The sequence below is a fragment of the Macaca thibetana genome, chromosome 5, assembly GCF_024542745.1.
Source record: "Macaca thibetana thibetana isolate TM-01 chromosome 5, ASM2454274v1, whole genome shotgun sequence".
NCBI lineage: Eukaryota > Metazoa > Chordata > Mammalia > Primates > Cercopithecidae > Macaca > Macaca thibetana.
This window is the reverse complement of record NC_065582.1, coordinates 25,235,323-25,244,396: the sequence shown is the minus strand read 5'-3', so window position 1 is coordinate 25,244,396 and position 9,074 is coordinate 25,235,323. Positions and strand designations below refer to the sequence as shown.

Genomic DNA, 9,074 nt, shown 5'->3' with positions numbered 1-9,074 from the left:
TATAAATTTTGGTAAAACCAAAGTCTTGGTTAGCACCTGGATTTTTAAAAATTTTCATGTAAGTAAAATTTAATTTACTGTTTAATATACCTAATATCTGATTCTGGGGGGAAACCAAAACCACAACTTTTTTTCAAAATCATACAATTTGGATTGCTTAATTCAAATAATGAGATGTTTTGCTCTTGGCAGACTTGAGGGGGAACAATTTTAGGAAACACAACCTTGGTAAAAGAGGTGAAAATTATTGCAGATCTTGGTTTTCATGATGACATAGAATAAAACCAACAGACTGCTTTTGTTTACAATTACTCTTAGTGATTTCTTGTCTATGGAACAAATAAAGTCATGTTTATATGGGTGCCCTCAAATATAGGGTGTGTCTGATTCGCTATAGACCTTGTAGTTCAGTTGCTTTGAACAGTAAAGAAGGAATTTAAGAAATACTTTAAAAAATGAGTCAGAGGTTCCAAGTTGATTCAAGACAAATTTGACTAAAATTCTCAGTGTTCTCATCTATAAATAAATAAATAAATAATACCTATCTGTATTAGTCAGAGTCTTCCAGAACCAAGAAGGGGTATGTGATATAGTCATAGAGTGTGAGAGTGTGAGAGAGAAAAAGAGAGAGCACAAATTTATTTTAAGGAATTCGCTTCTGTGATTGTGGAGGTTTGGAGTCCCAAAGCCAATGATGTAGGCTGGTAAGCTGGAGAAAAAGGGAAGAGTTGCTCTTTGAATGCGAAGGCAGTCTGTTGGCAGAATTCCTTTTTGCTTGGGGAACGTCAGTCTTTTTCTACTAAGACCTTCAACAGCGATTGATTGAATGAGGTTCACCATATTATGGAGGGTAATCTGTTTTACTCAAAGTCGAACAATTTAAATGTTAATCTCAGCCAAAACACCCTTATAGAAACATCCAGAATAATGTTGGACCAAATATCTGGACACTATGGCCAAGTTGGCATATAAAATTAACCATAATACCATCTCAAAAGAATGTCCTGAGAATTAAATGATTTAATATATGCAAACCACTTAGGACATTTTCTGGCACATAATATTCATTAAACGTTAACTCTTGTTGTTGTTATTCGAGCAACTACTGTGGTGTTGAAAAAAATAACTACTATTTTGTAGCTTGCATTAGAAATACTTCCACTGTTCAAATAATAGGAGACATTTTGAGTGATCACGAAAAACAGCAAACATGATGTAGAAAAGAGCTTTTTACATTGTTAGATGTTCTCATTCAAATTGAAACTTTGTGTGGAGAAATACATTTATGTATCTATACCAATGCAAGTACACTGAAAAACATTTATTTTACATTGCTTTCCTTGGCACTTCTAGAGATACAACTCTTTCCTTTTCAATGGTTAGAAAAAGGTCAGTTCTTCAAATCTGATCAGGAAAAGTGGCTTGCTTCCTGTTAAAGAGAAGTTTGTTCTTTATCTTTCTCTCTCCTTTTCTCCTTTGTGACTGCTGGGAAATCAGGATAAAATAAAGGCCTATCTCATAAAACCTTAGGCAGCAGCATGGTTGCATTATTCACACTTAGTTTAAATGGAGAAGTTCATTGCAACCAGCAAAGTTATGAAATATATGCAGTTCCCAAGTGGACTTGGCTTTCCACCAAATAAATCATTCATGAATGTGCAAGGTTATAGCCTTGCTTTCCCTCTCTGCACCTATTTCATTGCAGGATTCTTAACCAGCTGGCTTTTGCTACTCGCACACTGATCTAACAGCTGAAGCTCAAAGTTCAGAGAGCAGCAGTCTGCCCCTCTGACAGTGTAGTGTTCTCCCTTTCTTCATTAATTGTGGATTTTCTCAAAGCTTGTTTTTTTAAAAATCATAATTTGTAAGAAATTCTGTGATTCCTGAATAAATCCTTCCCCCAAAACAATACTGACTTCCCATTTATTTCAAAATAGTCTGAAATTACTATCTTTGATTATCAATATCCTCGGCTCTCTTTCCCGCCCTTCCCCTGCCCCCCTAGCCAAGACTTTGAACTGCTTTCTTTCCCTGTGAGTCCTTTGGGAGTTTGTTACAGGTATAGGAAGTTTTGCATGTTAAGGTATGAAACAGCTGTATTCTGCTGCTTCTCTTTTGTCCCATGTTCTTTGTTTCTCAGCCTCATTGATATGATTAATCTTATGAAGGGTTCCGCTCACATTGCAGCTGTAGTCAGCCTGGTAGGTAGTGGTGTAACCTACCCATTGAGCCTGCTGGAGTTGGGGGTGGAGTAGCTGATGTAGTGAGTACCAGCCTTGGGTAAATTCAGAAAAGGAAGTGAGAGTATCTTGGGTGCCCATACCCCCAACCCTTGATGCTGTGCTTCTCTCTTGTTCATCCCCACAACCAATGCTCTTCCACTGCTGTAAGACCTTTCTGTCTCTGAGGAGCTAATTCTCATTCTGGAGGATCTCATGTTACCTCTTAATTTCCATTGTGTATGAGGGTTATTTGAAGAGAGCAATATTTAACCCAAAGAAACACAAGTTGTGGAACATCCAGCCTCCAGAGATGGATAGTGTGCCTTTGAAACCACATCATGGAAATAATTATGTACTCTATTTGTCTGGGAGTCTTTAAAGAAAGTCTCACTATGAAGCAGATAGTGCTGAATCCCTAATAAGCACACTGAATGTAATGAGAGCTCCTGGTTTCCTACCCCAATTCCCAATTTCTGGACTGGTGTATCCATCCTCCAGTTGCTTACAGTGTTGACTGGTAAGGACTCATGGTTATGAGCAGTACCCATCTCTGGAGATTTCTTATTCACCAGTGGGAGCCACTTAGCTTAAACATTATTGGATGATCATTCCTGGCTCAGGAGCAGCCCACAACCATAGCCAAAGGCTGATATGCAGAACAAAATTCCAGCTGCCTCACTTAGAGCTGGAATGTCTATGGGCTACCATTCCGGCCCCAGAACTCCTCACGGGCTCAGCCTGAAGCTAGTGTCTAGCTGAACTTGCATCTTTGTCTCGCTTCTTCCCAGACCCCTACTCTGCTTCCTTCACTTCCTTACAGGTTCTTCCTAGAAGAACCGTCTTGAAACCACTTGCACAAGAGTACATTCTTAGTCTCAGCTTCTAGGGCACGTAAGATCCTGAGCTAAGCTTAGGGAACTGGCAAAGCAGCGGACCTAAAAGAGGGGATGGGAAAGTTTTTGCAAAATTTGATATTTCAAATCAAGAAAAAATAGCATTTAAGCACTGATCATGGAGAAAAATTAGAATTTTTCTTTTTTAGAGGTTCCCATTGTTTTTATATTTTAAATGGCTTCGGGCAGGGCACCTAATCTCTGGAGTGCTTCGTTACACTACATGTCTTAATCAAGCATTGTTAGCTGAAAAGGGTATTTATTGCATACGTCAATTTGTTTGCCATTTATTTAAAGATGTATGCCTCTGTGAATACATGGATGAAAAAACAAATATAAATCACAAAGCTTACAAATTTAACCATGCAAATCTCGTAACTACAAATGAATCTTCCCAAAGAAGTGATTTGATAAATCGTTGCTAGGTGACAATTCTTTGTCTACTGAAGGCATCCTGCACTTGACCGCTCTAAGAGCAAACTACAGTAAAGGGAGGGAGCTGAGGGAGACTGTCATATTTTCTACATATTAAAGGAGGTCAGGCTACTTCTAGGATCCAGTCAGAACCGTGAGCTTATTTTACTGGGCATCCTTTCTTGAAACCTATATTAGAGGCAGAGAAAACCCAAAACCTTGGCAGCAGGCTTCTGATTAAGTATAGAACTGTTCACATTTAGGTAACACTCTTACTTGGGTCATATCTCTTCCATTTTTTATAACCCAGAGTCATACCTGTCTATGCTCACATCTCATGTTTTAGGCAGCTTTTTGCCGATGCAAGGCACACTGTAGCCGTAAAAGTGACATCTTCCTTGTTCTCATTCTGCATCTTCTATGATTCCGCACTAATCTCTGCTCTTCCTCCATTTGTTCCTCTCCCCTGTCTCCTCACAGGAACTTCTATGGATGGATAATCCATCTGGGTATATCCAAGGATAAGTGGCCAGCAATGGCTCATTCTCCACCATCCAAATGCCTCACAATATTGTGATCCTAGGCAATGTCCTCAATGTATCCCTTAAAATAGAATAAAATAAACAGAACTCAAGAGAAGCTACCATACAAGCAGGAGGCTTTCTACTGCCAAGATTCCAAATAGATTAAGCCTATAAATTCTGCCACCTTTGCTCCAGGTACTGTGAGCTCCCAATGGGATGAAAGGTGAGATGCTTTCTTGAACTGCTCAATGGACCTCATCCCATCAACTGATGTTTATTAGGGGAACACTAGCTTTAACAATGCCCTCTGTTCATGTAGCAATTACTAGAGCTCTAGAATCAGGGTTAAAATTCTTTTCCTGTTGTAACTATATCTACTGCTAGCTATCATTTATTGCACACATACTATGTGACAGGCACAATGCCAGATAATTTTAGAGCCATAATTTTTCATCTTTATCGTAGCTTGCAGAGGTAGGTATTATCCATTCTGCAAATGAAGGAATTGTAGTTTAAAAAGGGTAAGATATTAAGTGCCAATTCTGCATATAATCCTATATGGATCTGTCTTCCAAGTCTTTACCCTATTACCCCCCTTTTTATTGTCTTCTAACTTCTCACTAGTCAGCTTAACAACTATCCATTTGCATAGCCCCCTCTACTAGTTATCTATTGCTGCATAACAACCTTAGTGGCTTCAAACATTTATTATCTCACAGTTTCCGCTGGTCAGGAGACTTGCTATGGCTTATCTGGCACCATTGCTCAGTCTTAAAATCTGCAATCAGCATGTCAGCTGGCCTTTGTTCCTTTCTGGAGCTTGGCGTCCTCTTCCAAGCTGCAGGAAAAACTAATTTCCTTGCACCTGTAGGGCTGACAGCCCCAGCTTTTTACCAGCTGTTGGCTGAAAGTTGCTCTCATCTCCAAAAGGACTTCACATGGCCCTTTTCATAGGTGTTCACAACATGGCTATTGGCTTCTCAAAGGGCAGCAGGAGTCTCCCCCTCTCCAATGTGCTATGATGGAGTTTTATGTAATGTCACCTAAGCAAAGGCATGACATTTTACCATCTTTGCTATATCCTATTTGTTAGAAGCAAGTCACAGAGTCACAGGTCCCACCTACACTCAAGGGGAGGGAGTCATTCAGGGGCCTGAATTATTGTGAGTCACTTTAGGGTGTTTCTGCCATATTCCCTTGGCAAAGACCTCACAGAGCTGCGGATGATTCCCACTGCAGCTGTGAGTTCCAGCGGCCATTTTCCTCCCCCATCTATAAAGTGGGAAAGTTGTCATTCGTCTGCTTTGCTGGGGCAGGGTGACAATTTGGCCATAAAATGCTTTGATGCCCAGAATGAAAGGCTCTTTATAAAGCCAAAGTATGTTTTTTCCCCAAAGAGAAAAATATAGAAAGAAGTCATCTGTTGCTAGGGAAACCACAACCTTTCACTATGCTTATTTAGAAAAAAAGACATATTCAAGACTCTTCACTGTAGGAACAGAGATTGTGCTTTATGTTGGTAAGAATAAACAAAGAAGAAAAATATCATTCTTCTCCAATGAAAAAAAAATCTATTATCTTGTGTCTTGCTAAAAATATTGTATTCTCCACAGTTCAATTTGAAATTCACAGTCTCCCCCACCCCTGCCGTTTTCATCGTGCTTCGTATGAAACTCCCTTTGAAGTCAGCAGAACCTTTGGGTCTGAACAAAACATGAGAAGCTGAAGGAAGACTGGGCAAACTAGCAAAAACCTATGCCAATATGGCATGGTTAAGAGGCTATGGGATCTCTCCCTTCTGTCCACATTGCGCCTGGGCACTAAGTCAAGAAAGAGTTGCAGAAGATTTTTTTTTTCATACTCACACTTAGTACATCACCAGACTCCTTGTACTATTGCTTAAATGATCACATTTTTTTTTTTACAGATACTGTGGTTCAATTCTTACTTTTAAAAAGGCAGTTCTATTTTCTGGTGTCAGAAATTTTAGCTAAAATGGGTTGATACAGTTTGACTCTAAAGACCACCTTCACAGGCCCTTTAGTTCCAAGTCTTTTTCTTTGTCACATAGTAGGATGCTTTCTCTTCAAGTGCCCTGGTGAGCAGGTCACTGAGCATAGGCTTCCAATCTGCTTGGCCAAACCACCACCATCTCTCGAGGAAATTCTGTTTAGAATTTCTTCAGGGATATTTTGTTTATGAAAGTGTGGAAGAGACACAGGATGAAAGGAGGAGTTAAGAAAACTTGAATTTTCTGACCTGCAGAAATACTGTTAACAGTGATGTTTGAATGGTGACATGAATCCTGTTTAGCCTCCTGAAAACCTGCTGGAACTGTGGAGGGCATCACTTCAAGTCAAAAACTGAAAAGACATCTGGAAATTGAGGACAATGTTATTGTGGGTTGGCTTTTGTGAATAGTCTACATACCACTGATTCTTCTGCTCTTAGTTGTTGTTGGATAAATACCCAAAGTGGATTCTTTTCTCCTTAAGTAAGAAGCTATTCCAGGTTGTTTCCACCCACTCCTTCAAAAGGCCCATGATCAGGAAGGAGCTGGGGAGACAGGCATGGACTCACGAATCCAAGTCATCCAAAACCCATCTGCTGAGCAACCAGTTCATTGTAGAGAGTTAGCATTCAATGTGAGCTATAGATTGTTAACTAATAAAAGGATCATTATTATAGTTATTCTAAGTGTCTCAGATATCCTTTTCACCTATATATATTTCACAAATATATATTTCACAAATATATGTACGTGCATATATATTTCACAAATATATACGTGCACATATATATTTCACAAATATATATATGTGTATATATATGTTTGCTCTGTAAGTCTGGATGGGACAATATTTTATTCATTATTGTGGTGCTTACATTAAAGCTTGTTCATTCAAGCTGTTAAGCTCCCCGAGGAAAAAGTCTCAAATGATTGCAGTTATATTTAAAACTGATCTTATGCTGAGAATCGCATACAAATAAACATCAGTAAAAATGCATTTTTTATTTCAAGATAAAAGTCAAAGTGTAATATTAAAAACAGTGGTTTGCATCACTATTTTGTCATAGCCATGTGTGTTATACCAAGAAAAGACTGTACTAATTAGATTTCTAATTATCATTCAACTTGAACAGAAAAACAAGATTTAAATTTATAACTTTCTATAGGAAAAAAGCCATTTTAAACTCTGAATTTCCCTGCCAAGGAAATTTTACATGGGGTCATATGCATGAATTATGGGAGACTCTGCAGAAAATTTTATCTAGGGAATATAAAAAGGATAAAGATTTTTAAAAATGTGAAAATGTCACTATACTCCAATTATACCATACTAATTTTCAATATTATTATACTAATAACTTAGGAATCAAATATTTTGGTTAGAAGCAAGGAGTGAAAATGCTAATATTCTTCTAATTATAAGTTATGGGCAGCATAATTTGTAGCTAATAGCACCGGACACTTTTGTTGGTATTCAGTAGTAAAAGAAAAATATTAAAACCACTCAGTTTGACATAGTTGCATACCAATAAGGCATAGCTGTTTTTAAGCTCTTCTTCAAAAGTGAACCTGACAAGCTACTCAAGAAATATCTACCACGTTCTCTGCCTTATAGGTTTTCATGTTGCTGGGAGATAAAAGTCATCAAAAGGTAAATGAAATGGGCAGGGAGAACAAGAATAATTGGAAACACTTAACTGTGGTTAGCCTGTTCTGCCTGAATGTAACAGTATAGTGGCTTGCAGTGGTAAATTGACCCAAGAAACTTATTAGAGACTATCAGCTCACTATTTTAGATAGATTCACAGCCTATGTTACACTTGGGAGAAGTGATTTCATAAACTAGAAAAGACAATTACAGATTTTTAAAAATTTTCTCAGTTTGAGAAAAATATATCTTTAAACCAAAATAAGTTTAATGCTAGTTTACACAGAAGTATATTTCTTCTTTTCAAAAATGGTTGGCAGTTGAAACAATCATTAGATTATTAGGAAATCATTTAATTACCTTGAAGGAGGTATCAAGCCATTGGCATGAGCTGCAGATTTAGCTGTTCTAAGACATAGAAATAAGATTCATCAATCAAGGTTCTTAGCCAGCCTATTCTAATGGTTAATAATAATGCCTATTCCTGATCTCCTCCACACTGCTGCCTATGCAGTTGCCTTGAAAATATTTTCAATAGAAATGAACAATTAAAATGGTGGAGTCTTCACTTCCGCAGCACTTACACTAAAACTGAAACATACAGAGAAGATTAGGATGGTCCCTGGGCAAGGATGACATGTGCATTTGTGAAGTGTTCTATAATTTTAACAAATTGTTTGTGACACAGAGGATAAATGCTTTAGGTGACGGATACTCCATTCATCCTGATGTGATGATTACACATGCTTGTATCAAACTATCCCATATACCGCATAAGTATATATACTATGTATGCATAAAATTAAAAATTAAAAATTAATTAAATGGTGGAGAAGTTTCTAATATCAGATTAGAGACTACTAATCTTTTTCATTGGCCTGATAATTTTATATGATTAGTCATTAACCAGGAGATTAATATAATTACAGATTTATTGTCTCTGCCTTATTTTGCATTGTGGAAAATGTGCAGAGATGACACCAGACTTGTATTTTTCAAATCCCACACTTATCTCATGTAAATATAAATTCAGATGTAACACTTTACAGTTGAAAGGGATCTTCACAATCAACAAATGATAGATCTGAGATTCAGAGGGGCAAAGCTATTTGTCTCAAGTCATAAAGAGAGATAGTGTGGAACCTGAAGCAAAACTGACGATTTCCTGGTTCCTAGCCCAGTCCATTTACAGTGCACCTCCAAGGAATTAGAATGTTCAAAACTTGTGTCAAGTAGATATAAAATTATTATATTGTGATTTTCAGGACTCTGTCAATTTCCATAGGATATTTCCATTTTCCAAATAATTTTGGAATCCTAAGTTAACACCTGCTCCTTTTAAGTAAATGAAAAACATCTTTA

The 9,074-nt window shown here is 37.6% G+C and overlaps 1 non-coding gene across 1 annotated transcript; it reads left to right on the top strand.

The window, feature by feature from the left end:
• Positions 1 to 8,273: 8,273 nt before the first annotated feature.
• On the top strand, positions 8,274 to 8,379 carry LOC126955794 (U6 spliceosomal RNA). Its single transcript, XR_007726091.1, has one exon. It is a non-coding gene; the product is annotated as a U6 spliceosomal RNA (small nuclear RNA).
• The last annotated feature ends 695 nt before the right edge of the window (positions 8,380 to 9,074 follow it).